The 12,413-nt window shown below is 39.4% G+C and overlaps 1 pseudogene; it reads right to left on the reverse strand.

The window, feature by feature from the left end:
- Positions 1-5,698, reverse strand: part of LOC101423937 (TGF-beta-activated kinase 1 and MAP3K7-binding protein 2-like) — a 146,055-nt pseudogene extending 140,357 nt beyond the window's left edge.
- Positions 5,699-12,413: the final 6,715 nt, after the last annotated feature.

A 12,413-nucleotide genomic window follows, 5' to 3' on the forward strand; every position in this document is an offset into this window, starting at 1 on the left:
TTATTCAAGGTCTCTTTCTAGTTGCGTCATCAGTTAGTGATTGCTAGTAATCCCTTGGTGCTAGGGAGGCTCATCCCCAGGAGTCATGTCCTATGCTGGGGGAAGGTAATGCATTTACATGCTGAATTTGCCTTAGAGAGTGGCCACATTTGAGCAACATGGAGGCTTTCAGGGGGTAATTCTTAGGAACCCTGTAGCTCTAGGCCTAGTTCATATTTCAGGCACACAAACTCATAATCATAGTCATCTGTATCAAGGGCACATTATTGGGCCATCCTTCCTTGTTGGTCTTTGCCATTGCACTTGGGGGATTATTGTTGTTCCATTGGGGTATGTGACAGCATTCCCTGTGTAGGAACTCAGCACTCCCTCAGTTGACATTTGTAATTGAAACTACTATAAAAATACTCAACATATATCAGAATATTTTTATGTCCCCTATATACATGCCCTGGAGAATCTCCCCCAACTCATGTGCCCCCCATCAATAACACCCCAAACCCGTGTTCCTCCCCTGCCATAGTTGAACCTCTCTGTGGTCCAAAACTTCTTCAACAATGAAGCCTGATATATTCCCAGATTCAATTAACAGGAAATTGAAATATAGTGATGGGGTTAAAATTTGTAAAAAGAATGCATAATTTAGAAATACTAAAATAAACTAAAAATAAATTGTGTATTAATAAAATGAAAAATACTATAAAGCTTTGTTTCAAACATTTTGCCTTTCATCATGGTAATAGGTTTTGCCCTGTATGTACAGTGGAAAGGCCATTTTATTTCTTTCTTAGTGTCTACATCCTTTCTTTTTTTCTAATTTTTTATTTTGACTTCAAAAAAGTTTTAGATCACAGTAATTCACATACACAATATAGGGAAATCCATATATCCAAACCCTTTCCCCCTTTCCCCAGCAATGATATTTTTACATGTTCATGTTATATTTGCTGCAACTGATGTACAAATTTTGAAACCCAGCTATCAAACATGGTTCAATTTTGGTTTATGCTATGGTTTATATCTTAGACTGTACAAATTTATAAATTTTTAGCTCCTTATGTTTTACATTATGGTTTTCATTTTAGCTCATAGACTTTTATATATTTTTGGTGCAAGTTAACATGTCCTATATCCATCACTGCATGATCTTTTGCAACACTTCCATTGCCCCCAAGTTACCTACTTCCATCCATGCTATACCTCTCTAACTCTCCCCTTAGGGCACACCATGACAATCAATCTTTACTACTTGAGGGACCAGATTTATAGATACTGAAACATTGCTGAGGCCTTGACATAATAGACTGCCCTAACTAATTGGGATCCACCGATTCTCTCTAGAAACACAATTCCCTCTATTAGGGAACATCAGGTCTCCCCAGGATGTGGGTGCACCTTCACACACATTGTGTGGGTCTCCACCCAATGATATAACACATTAGGAAAAAATGAGCACTCACACACTCCCTGGAAGCTTGTCCCTGTACCAGATACATACCAAGCATCTTAAATACATAATCCTTCCTTACATGTTCTAAAGTTTTCTCAATATTATCGCTTCAAACATATACCTGACATTCTTCCATATTCAACTGCTCCCCCCAACCATCCCCCAATTCCTTGGGCCATCTGACCCATCCTCCCAACCCTAGGCTCTGTCAAGTCCATAAAGCCCCACCCAAAGCTATCCCTATACCACCATTTTATCCCTTCCCTGTACAAATACTTACCTCCAGCTTCTCATAGACTTCACCCACGTAGGCATCAGCTCACAACTTTCCTTTCCCTCCCCCCAAATTACTTTAAGCCTATCTTCCAGTCTCTAGCCATCTGAGACAGCTTGGTCTGCTTTTTCCTATCAGAGAGGTCATGTAGTATTTGTCCTTCAATGTCTGGCTTGCTCCACTCAACATAAGGTCCTCAAGATTCATCCATGTTATCACATGTGCTTGTACTGTATTCCTCCTTATAGCTGAGTAGTATTTCATTGTATGTATATTCCACATTTTATTTATCCACTCATCTGTTGATGGTCATTAGGGTTGATTCCAACTTTTGGCAATAGTGACTAATGCTGCTATGAACATTGGTGTGCATATATCATTGGTGTCCTTATTTTCATTTCTTCTGGGTATGTACCCAGCAGTGTAATTGCTCGATCATATGGCAAATCTATAGCTAGCATTTTGAGAAACAGCTGAACTGTCCTCCAGAATGCCTGGATCCTTCTGCATTCCCTCCAGCTGCAAATGAGTGTTCCCATTCCTCCACATTCTCTCCAACCCTTGTAGTCTTCTGTTTTTTTTTCATATCTTCCAGTCTTATGGAAGTAAGACAGTATCTCATAGTTTTGATTTGCATTTCCCTAAAAACTAGTGATTTTGAGAATTTTTCATGTGCTTTTTAGCCATTTGTATTTCTTCTTTGGAGAAGCATCTGTTTCAAATCTATTTTTGTATGTCTTTTTATTTTTGAGATATAGGATTTCTTTATATGTGCAGGAAATAAGTCTCCTATCAGATATATGGTTACCAAATATTTTCTCCATTGAGTAGGCTCTCTTTAAACTTTCTTGACAGACTCCTTTGAGGTGCAAAGGATTTTAATTTTGAGGAAGTCCCATTTATCTATTTGTTCTTTTGCTGCTCATGCTTTGAGTGTGTAGTTCATGAAGCTATTTCCCATTACAAGCTCCTGTAGATGCTTCCCTAAATTATTTTACAACGTCTTTATGGTGTTGGCTCTTACATTTCTGTCTTTTATCCATCTTGACTTGATTTTTATATAAGGTGTGAGTTGGTAATCCTCTTTCTTTTTTTGCATATGGATATCCAATTCTCTAGGCACAATTTGTTGAAGAGGACATTCTCTCCCAGTTGAGTAGGATTGGTGGCATTGTTGAATATCAGATGACTGTATATATGAGGATCTATATCAGAACTCTCAATTCATTTCCATTGGTCAGTGTGTCTATACTTGTTCCAATACCATGGCATTTTCACTACTGTAGCTTTGTAGTATGTATTGAAGTCAGGTAGTGTGACTCCTCCAGTTTCATTTTTCTTTTTCAATATATCTTTGGGTATTCAGGGTCTGTTTCCTTTCCAAATAAATTTCAGATTTAGTTTTTCTAGTTTATTGAAAAATGCTACATTCATTTTTATTGGGATTGCATTGAATCTGTAGATCAGTTTTGGTAGGATAGACATCTTAATAATATTTAGACTTCCTATCCATGAACAGGGAATATTCTTCCATTATTTTAGGTCTTCTTTGATTTCTTTGAACAGTGTTGTGTAGTTTTCTGTGTATAAGTTGTTTATGTCTTTAGTTAAATTTATTCCTAGGTATTTGATTTTTAAATTTAATATTGTAAATGGTATTTGTTTCTTTTTTTTTTTTTTTGCAGATACTAAACTTTATTTTTTCCCCAAATTCTACTCAATTTATTCATTTTATAAAAAATATTACATTAAAAAAAATGAGGTCCCCATTCACCCCCATCGTCCCCAACCCACCACTCCCCCCACAGTAACACTCTCCCCCATCATCATGACACATCCATTGCATCCGGTGAGTACATCTCTGGGCATTGCTGCACCCCTTGTCCTGTGGTCCACACCATAACACACATTCTCCCACGTTCCATCCAGTGGGCCATGGGAGGACATACAATGTCTGGCAATTGTCCCTGTAGCACCACCCTGGACAACTCCGAGTCCCGAAAATGCCTCCACATTTCCACATCTCATCTCTTCCTCCCATTACCCGCACCCAGCAGCCACCATGGCCACTTTTTCCACACCAATGCCACATTTTCTTGGTTATGAACCACAATAGTTCATGAATAGGATATCATTAAGTCCACTCTAATCCTTACTGTATTCCTCCATCCTGTGCGCCTTGGATTGGTTGTGTCCATTCCACATCTATGTCAAGAGGGGGTTTAGATTTCACATGGATACTGGATGCAATCCTCCTGCTTTCAGTTGTAGGCACTCTAGGCTCCATGGTGTGGTGGTTGACATTCTTCAAATCCATGTTAGCTGAGTAGGGTAAGTCCAATAAATCAGAGTGTAGGAGCTGAAGTCTGTTGAGGCTCAGGGCCTGGCTATCAAATTGTCAGTCCAGAGATTCTAATTCCCTAGATGTATCATGAACCCCAGCACCAAGTACAATTCCAGTAAAGTAGCATGAAAGGCTTGTGAAAAGAGATCACATCTGAGTCCAGCTCCATCACGCAGAAACACCAGCTCCAAAGGAGGGCCTACTGACATGGCAGTGAACCCTATCTGCCATGACCATAGAACCTGTGGGTCTCTTTAGCCCTCAAAAGAACCAATACCTGGGGTTGTATCTACTTTATCTGTCTGTGAGACTCTGCTCAGGTGTGCATAAGGGCAATCCTTCTGACAACCTCCAGACTCTTTTTTAGAGACTCATAGCCACATAAACTCATTTGTCCTTTCCATTTCCCCCTTACTTTAGGTCAAACAGCATTTTTAACTCCTGTTATAATATGTAGACAGGGATATTCTGCTGGTCTGCGCTGAACCTTTAATTCAAGGTCATTTTCTAGTTATGTCATCAGCTGGTACTTGGTAGTGATCCCTGGGTGCCAGGGAGGCTCATCACCGAGTGTCATGTCCCACGCTGGGGGGAAGGCATTGCATTTACATGCTGAGTTTGGCTTTGAGACTGGCCACATTTGAGTAACACAGAGGCTGTCAGGAGGGAACTCTTAGGCACAGTGCTGCTCTAGACCTTGTTCTTATTTCAGGTATATAGGCTCACAAGCATAGTCATTAGTATCAGGGGCTCAGTTATGGATCCTCATTTCTTCCTGGTCCTTACCGTTGCACCTGGCGGACTGCTGCTGCTCTCCTAGGGACCACAACGGAGCGCCCCACCCCAGCCAGGAACCCAGTAACCCCCCCAGCTGTTGTTTTTAATTGTTTCCACTATGAGTATATCCAAACATTTCCATGCACCCTGGACACATGCCCTGTATAACTCCCTGTTAACCATATATTGCCTGTCAATAACATCCCATACGAGTATTCCTCCGCTGCCATTGTTGAACCACTCTGTGATCCAAAACTTCCTGAAAAGTGAAGCCCAATATAATGTCAGGTTCCCTTACTAGTAAAATGGAATATAGCGATGAGTTTAAAGGTTAGATATAGAATACATATTGATTTGGAAAAATTCTACATCCTATCTTTTTCTTTCCTTTTTTCCTAATTATTGAGCTACTCTTCACAAGAGCCTTAGATCACAGTAATTCATCTATACAATATACAGTAGTCCCACATATCCATTATAAAACCTTTTCCCTTGCATGGCAATAATCTTTTAACTTATTCATATCATATTTACTGAAACTGATGTACAGATATTGAGACAATAGCTTTCAAACAGGGTAACATTTGTGTTTACATTGTGGTTCATACTTTAGACTATACAGTTTTCTAAATTTTTTAGTTATCCTATGTTTTACATTATGGTTTACATTATTAGTCTGTCATCCCCTATATGTTTTTGGTGTAATATTACATGTTTTATATCCATCCTTGTGTACTCTTGTGAAACACTTCTTTTGTCCTCACACTTACTTTGGTTCCATCTATTCAATATCTATGTCCCCCTCACCTTGGGCCCCACAGTGACAGTCAATCTTCATTTCTTGAGGAGCCATGTTCAGCGATACTTGCAACAGTATTGAAGGGTTGACTTGCTCAACTGCCCTAATGCCCTGGGAGCCACCCTTTCACTTGAGAGATACACTTCCCTTTATTTGATGGCATTAGTCCTCCCTAGGATGTAGGTCTACCTTAACTCTCATTATGTGGGTCTCTACCCAATGGTATGACCCACTCCAGCAAAATGAGCATTCAGATATTCCCTGGGTGTCTGTCCTGCGTCAGATTATCCCCTTTGAGTATCTTAAACAGGTAACTTTCCTAATTATATTTTGAAAAGGTTTTCTCAGCATTTTACTTTCAACCAACACCTGACAATCTCCTATGTTGGTATGTTGCCCCTCCCTCCCCCTAATTTCTTGGGCAATATTACCCATCTGCCCATCCCCAGCCCCCCTCAAACCCGCAAAGCCCCACCCAAAGGTAACCTTATGCCGCATTTTATCCCTTCCTTGTGCACATACTTACCGCCAGCTTATCATAGATTTCACCCATGTAGACGTCGACTCACATCCTTCCTCCACCCCCCTATTTCCTGTAAGCCTATCTTCCAGTCTCTAGCTCTCTGAGGCAGCTTGCTTATTTCATATCATTGAGGTCATGTAGTATTTGTCCTTCAATGCCTGGGTTGCTTCACTCAAAATAAGGTTCTCAAGATTCATCTATGTTATCACGTGTGTTTGTAGTGTATTTGTTCTTAAAGCCGAGTAGTATTCCATTGTATGTATATACCACATTTTATTTATTCATTCATCTGTTGATGGGCATTTGGGTTGATTCCTATTTTTGGCAATAATGAACAATGCTGCTATGAACATTGTTGTGCTTATATCAGTTTGTGTCCTTGTTTTCAGTTCTGCTGGGTATATACCCAGCAGTGGTATTGCTGAGTCATATGGCAAATCTATGGTTAGTTTTTTGAGAAACCGCCAAACTGTCCTCCAGAATGGTTGGATCCTTTTGCATTCCCACCAGCAGTGGATGAGTATTCCCCTTTCTTCACATCCTCTCCAGCATTTGTATTCTTCTGTTTTTTTCATAGCTGCCAATCTTACGGGAGTAAGATGGTATCTCATTGTAGTTTTTTATTTGCATTTCCCTGATAGCTAGAGATTTGGAGCATTTTTTCATGTGCTTTTTAGTCATTTGTATTTCTTCTTTGGAGAAGTGTCTGTTTAAATCTTTTACCCATTTTTTAAATGGGTTGTTTATCTTTTTATTTTCAAGATATAGGTTCTTTATATATGCGAGTTATAAGTCTCTTATGAGATATATCATTGCCAAATATTTTCTCCCATTGTGTAGGTTCCCTTTTTACTTTCTTGACAAACTCCTTTGAGGTGCAGAAGGCTTTAATTTTGAGGAAGTCCCACTTATCTATTTGTTCTTTTGCTGCTCATGCTTTTGGTGTGATGTTCATGAAGCCATGTCCTATTACAAGGTCTTGTAGATGTTTCGCTACACTGCTTTCCAAGGTCTTTATGGTCTTGGCTCTTATATTTAGGTCTTTGAGCCACCATGAGTTGATCTTTGTATAAGGTGTGAGATGGTAATCCTCTTTCATTCTTCTACATATGGATATCCAGTTCTCCAGGCACCATTATTAAATAGGCCATTCTCTCCCAATTGAGAGGGTTTGGTGACTTTTCGAATATTATAGGGCTATATATATGAGGTTCTATATCAGAATTTTCAATTCGATTCCATTTGTCTGTGTGTCTCTCCTCATGCCAATACCATGCTCTTTTCACTACTGTAGCTCTGTAGTATGTTTTGAAGTCAGGTAGTGTGATTCCTCCAATTTCGTTTTTCCTTTTCAATATGTCTTTGGCTATTTGGGGCCTCTTTCCTTTCCAAATAAATTTCATAGTTAGTTTTTCTAGTTCCTTAAAGAAGGCTGTGTTGATTTTTATTGGGATTGCATTGAATGTGTAGATCAGTTTTGGTAGGATAGACATAATAATATTTAGTCTTCCTATCCATGAACAGGGAATATTCTTCCATTTATATAGGTCTTCTTTGATTTCCTTGAACAGTCTTGTATCGTTCCCGGTGTATAAGTTTTTACATCTTTAGTTAAATTTATTCCTAAATATTTGATTTTTTAATTTACTATTGTGAATGGTATTTGTTTCTTGAGTTCCTCCTGATCTTGCTCATTATTGGTGTACAGAAATGCTACTGATTTTTGCGCATTGATCTTATAACCTGCGACTTTACTAAACTCATGTATGAATTCTAGAAGCTTTGTTGTAGACCGCTCAGGTTTTCTATGTATAGGATTATGTCATCTGCAAATAATGAAATTTTTACTTCTTCCTTTCCAATTTGAATGCCTTTTATATCTGGTTCTTGCCTCAGTGCTCGAGCAAGTATTTATAAGACAATGTTAAGTAGAAGGGGAGACAGTGGGCATCCTTGTCTTGTTCCTGACTTAGAGGGAAGGATTTTAGGATTTCTCCATTTTAAATGATGTTGGCCATAGGTTTTTCATATATACTCTTTATCATGTTCAAAAAATTTCCTTGTATTCCAATCTTTGGAGTGTTTATATCAAGAAAGGGTGCTGTATTTTGTCAAATGCTTTTTCTGCATCTATAGATATAATCATGTGATTTTTTTCCTTCAATCTGTTTATATGGTGTATTATATTGATTGATTTTCTTATGTTGAACCATCCCTGCATACTGGAATGAACTCCACTTGGTTGTGGTGTATAATTCATTTAATGTGTTGTTGAATACGATTAGCAAGTATTTTGTTAAGTATTTTTGTGTCTAGGTTCATTAGAGAAATTGGTCTGTAATTTTCCTTTCTTGTGGTGTCTTTGTTTGGCTTTGGTACTAGGGTAATGTTGGCATCATAGAAGGAGTTAGGCAATGTTCCTTCTGTTTCGATTTTTTGGAAGAGTTTCAGCAGGATTGGTGTTAGTTCTTTCTGGAATGTTTTGTAGAATTCAACTGGGAAGCCGTCTGGCCCTGGGCTCTTCTTAGTTGGGAGGTTTTTAATGACTGATTCTATCTCTTTACTTGTGATTGGTTTGTTGAGATCATCAATTTCTTCTTTCATCAATATGGGCTGCTTATGTGTTTCTAGGAATTTGTCCATTTCCTCTGAATTGTCATTTTTGTTGGAATATAGTTTTTCAAAGTGTCCTCTTATGATAGTCTTTATTTCTGTGGAGTCAGTGGTGATATCTCCTTTCTCATTTCTTATTTTGTGTCTTAGCATCTTCTCTCTTTTTTTCTTTGTTAGTCTCACTAAAGGTTTGTCAATTATATTGATCTTCTCAAAAAACCAGCTCTTGGTCTTGTTTACCTTTTCAAGTGCTTTCTTATTTTCTATTTCATTTAGTTCTGCTCTTATCTTTGTTATTTCCTTCCTTCTTCTTCCTGTTGGATTACTTTGTTGTTGTTTTTTTCTAATTCCTCCAAATGTGCAGTTAGTTCTTCAATTTTTGCTCTTTCTTCTTTTTGGATGTATGAATTTATGGCTATAAATTTCCCTCTCAGTACTGCTTTTGCTGCATCCCATAAATTTTGGTATGTTGTGTTATCATAATCATTTGTTTCAAGGTAATCATTGATTTCTTTTGAGATTTCCTCTTTGACCCACTATTTATCTAAGAGTGTGCTGTTTAATTTCCTATATCTTGGTGTGAAATCTGGGCCTCTGGCCCTTGCAGATTTCCACTTTCATCCACTGTGGTCAGAGATATTATTTTGTATGATTTCAGTATTTGTTTCTTGATTTCCTCCTCAGATTGCTCATCATTGGTGTACAGAAATGCTACTGATTTCTATGGATTGATCTTACACCCTGCGACCTTACTGAACTCATTTATAAGTTCTAGAAACTTTTTTGTAGACTTCAGGGCTTTCTATGTATAGGATCATGTCGTCTGCAAATGGTGAAATTTTGACTTCTTTCCAATTTGGTGGCCTTTTATGTCTGGGTCTTGCCTCAGTCCTCGATCAATACTTCTAAAACAATGTTAAATAGAAAGGGTGATAGCAGGCATCCTTGTATTGTTCCTGATCTTTTTTTTTCTCCTGTGGTTGTAAACCTATTTTATTTTATTTTTTTCAAATTCTACTCAATTTATTCATTTTTTAAAAAAATATTACATTAAAAAATATGAGGTCCCCATTCGCCCCCACCACCCCCACCCCACCACTCCCCCCACAATAACACTCTCCCCCATCATCATGTCACATCCATTGCATCTGGTGAGTACATCTCTGGGCATCGCTGCAACCCATGTCCCATGTGCCACACCATAGCCCACACTTTCCCATGTTCCATCCAGTGGGCCATGGGAGGACATACAACATCTGGCAATTGTCCCTGGGGCACCACCCAGGACAACTCCAAGTCCCGAGAATGCCTCCACATCTCTTCTCTTCCTCCACTTCCCTGCACCCAGCAGCCACCATAGCCACTTTTTCCACATCGATGTCACATTTTCTTGATTATTAACCACAATAGTTCATGAATAGAATATCATTAAGTCGACTCTGATCCTTACTGTATTCCTCCTTCCTGTTGACCCTGGCTTGGTTGTGCCATTCCACATCTATGTCAAGAGGGGGTTTAGATTCCACATGGATACTGGATGCAATCTTCCTGCTTTCAGTTGTAGGCACTCTAGGCTCCATGGTGTGGTGGTTGACATTCTTCAACTCCATGTTAACTGAGTGGGGTAAGTCCAATAATTCAGAGTGTAGGAGCTGAAGTCTGTTGAGGTCAGGGCCTGGCTATCATATTGTCAGTCCAGAGATTCAAATCCCCTAGATATATCTTAAGCCCCAGCATCAACTACAATTCCAGTAAAGTAGCATGAAAGGCTTGTGAAAAAAGATCCCATCTGAGTCCAGCTCCATCACACAAAAACACCAGCTCCAAAGAAGGGCCAACTGACATGGCAGTGAACCCCATCTGCCATGACCATAGAACCTGTGGGTCTCTTTAGCCCTCAAAAGGATCAATACCTGGGGTTGTATCTACTTTATCTGTCTGTGAGACTCTGCTCAGGTGTGCATAAGGGCAATCCTTCTGACAACCTCCAGACTCTTTTTTAGAGACTCATAGCCATATAAACTCATTTGTCCTTTCCATTTCCCCATTACTTTAGGTCAAACAGCATTTTTAACTCCTCTTATTACATGTAGACATGGATATTCTGCTGGTCTGTGTTGAACCTTTAATTCAAGGTCATTTTCTAGTTCCATCATCAGCTGGTACTTGGTAGTGATCCCTTGGTGCCAGGGAGGCTCATCCCCGGGTGTCATGTCCCATGCTGGGGGGAAGGCATTGCATTTACATGCTCACTTTGGCTTCGAGACTGGCCATATTTGAGTAACATGGAGGGTGTCAGGAGGGAACTCCTAGGCACAGTGATGCTCTAGGCCTTGTTCTTCTTTCAGGCGTATGGGCTCACTATTGGACCCTCATTCCTTCCTGATCCTTACTGTTGCACCTGGGGGACTGATGCTGCTCCCCTAGGGACCAAGACAGAGACCCCCCCTGGCCAGGAACCCAGTACCCCCCCAGCTGTTGTTTTTAATTGTTTCCACTATGAGTATATCCAAACATTTCCATGCGCCCTGGACATATGCCCTGTGTAACTCCCTGTCAACCATATATCGCCTGTCCATAACATCCCATACCAGTATTCCTCTGCTGCCATTGTTGAACCACTCTGTGATCCAAAACTTCCTGAAAAGTGAAGCCCAATATAATGTCAGGTTCCCTTACTAGTAAAATGGAATATAGCGATGAGTTTAAAGGTTAGATATAGAATACATATTGATTTGGAAAAATTCTACATCCTATCTTTTTCTTTTCTTTTTTCCTAATTATTGAGCTTCTCTTCACAGGAGCCCTAGATCACAGTAATTCATGTATACAATATACAATGCTCCCACACAGACACCATAAAACCTTTTCCCTTCCATAGTGATTATCTTTTAACTCATTCATATCATATTTACTGAAACTGATGTACAGACTCCAAGACAATAGCTTTCAAACAAGGTGACATCTGTGCTTACATTGTGGTCCATACTTTAGGCTATACAGTTTCCTAAATTTTTTAGTTATCCTATGTTTTACATTATGGTTTACATTATTAGTCTGTCATCCTCTATATGTTTTTGGTGTAATATTACATGTTTTATATTCATCCTTGTGTACTCTCGCAAAACTCCTCTCTTGCCCCCACATTTACCTTGGTTCCATCCATTCAACATCCATTTTCCCCCTCCCCTTGGTGCCCACAGCGACAGCCAATCTCCATTTCCCGAGGAGCCACTTCCAGAGATACTTGCAACAGTGTTCAGGGCCTGACTTGCTCAAATGCCCTAATGCCCTGGGAGCCACCCTTTCTCTCGAGAGATACAGTTCCCTCTATTTGATGGCATTAGTCCTCCCCAGGATATGGGTCCACCCCCACTCTCACTACTTGGGTCTCTACCCAATGGTACAACCCACTCTGGCAAAATGAGCATTCAGACTGTTCCTGATCTTAGAGGGAAAGATTTCACCATTGTAAATGATGTTAGCTGTGGGTTTTTCATATATACCCTTTGTCATGTTCACAAAGTTTTCTTCTATTCCTATATTGTGCAGAATTTTTATCAAGAAAGGATGCTGTATTTTGTCATTGTCTTTTCTGCATCTATAAATATGATCACTGGATTATTTCCGTTT

This window comes from Dasypus novemcinctus, chromosome 16 (assembly GCF_030445035.2).
Source record: "Dasypus novemcinctus isolate mDasNov1 chromosome 16, mDasNov1.1.hap2, whole genome shotgun sequence".
NCBI lineage: Eukaryota > Metazoa > Chordata > Mammalia > Cingulata > Dasypodidae > Dasypus > Dasypus novemcinctus.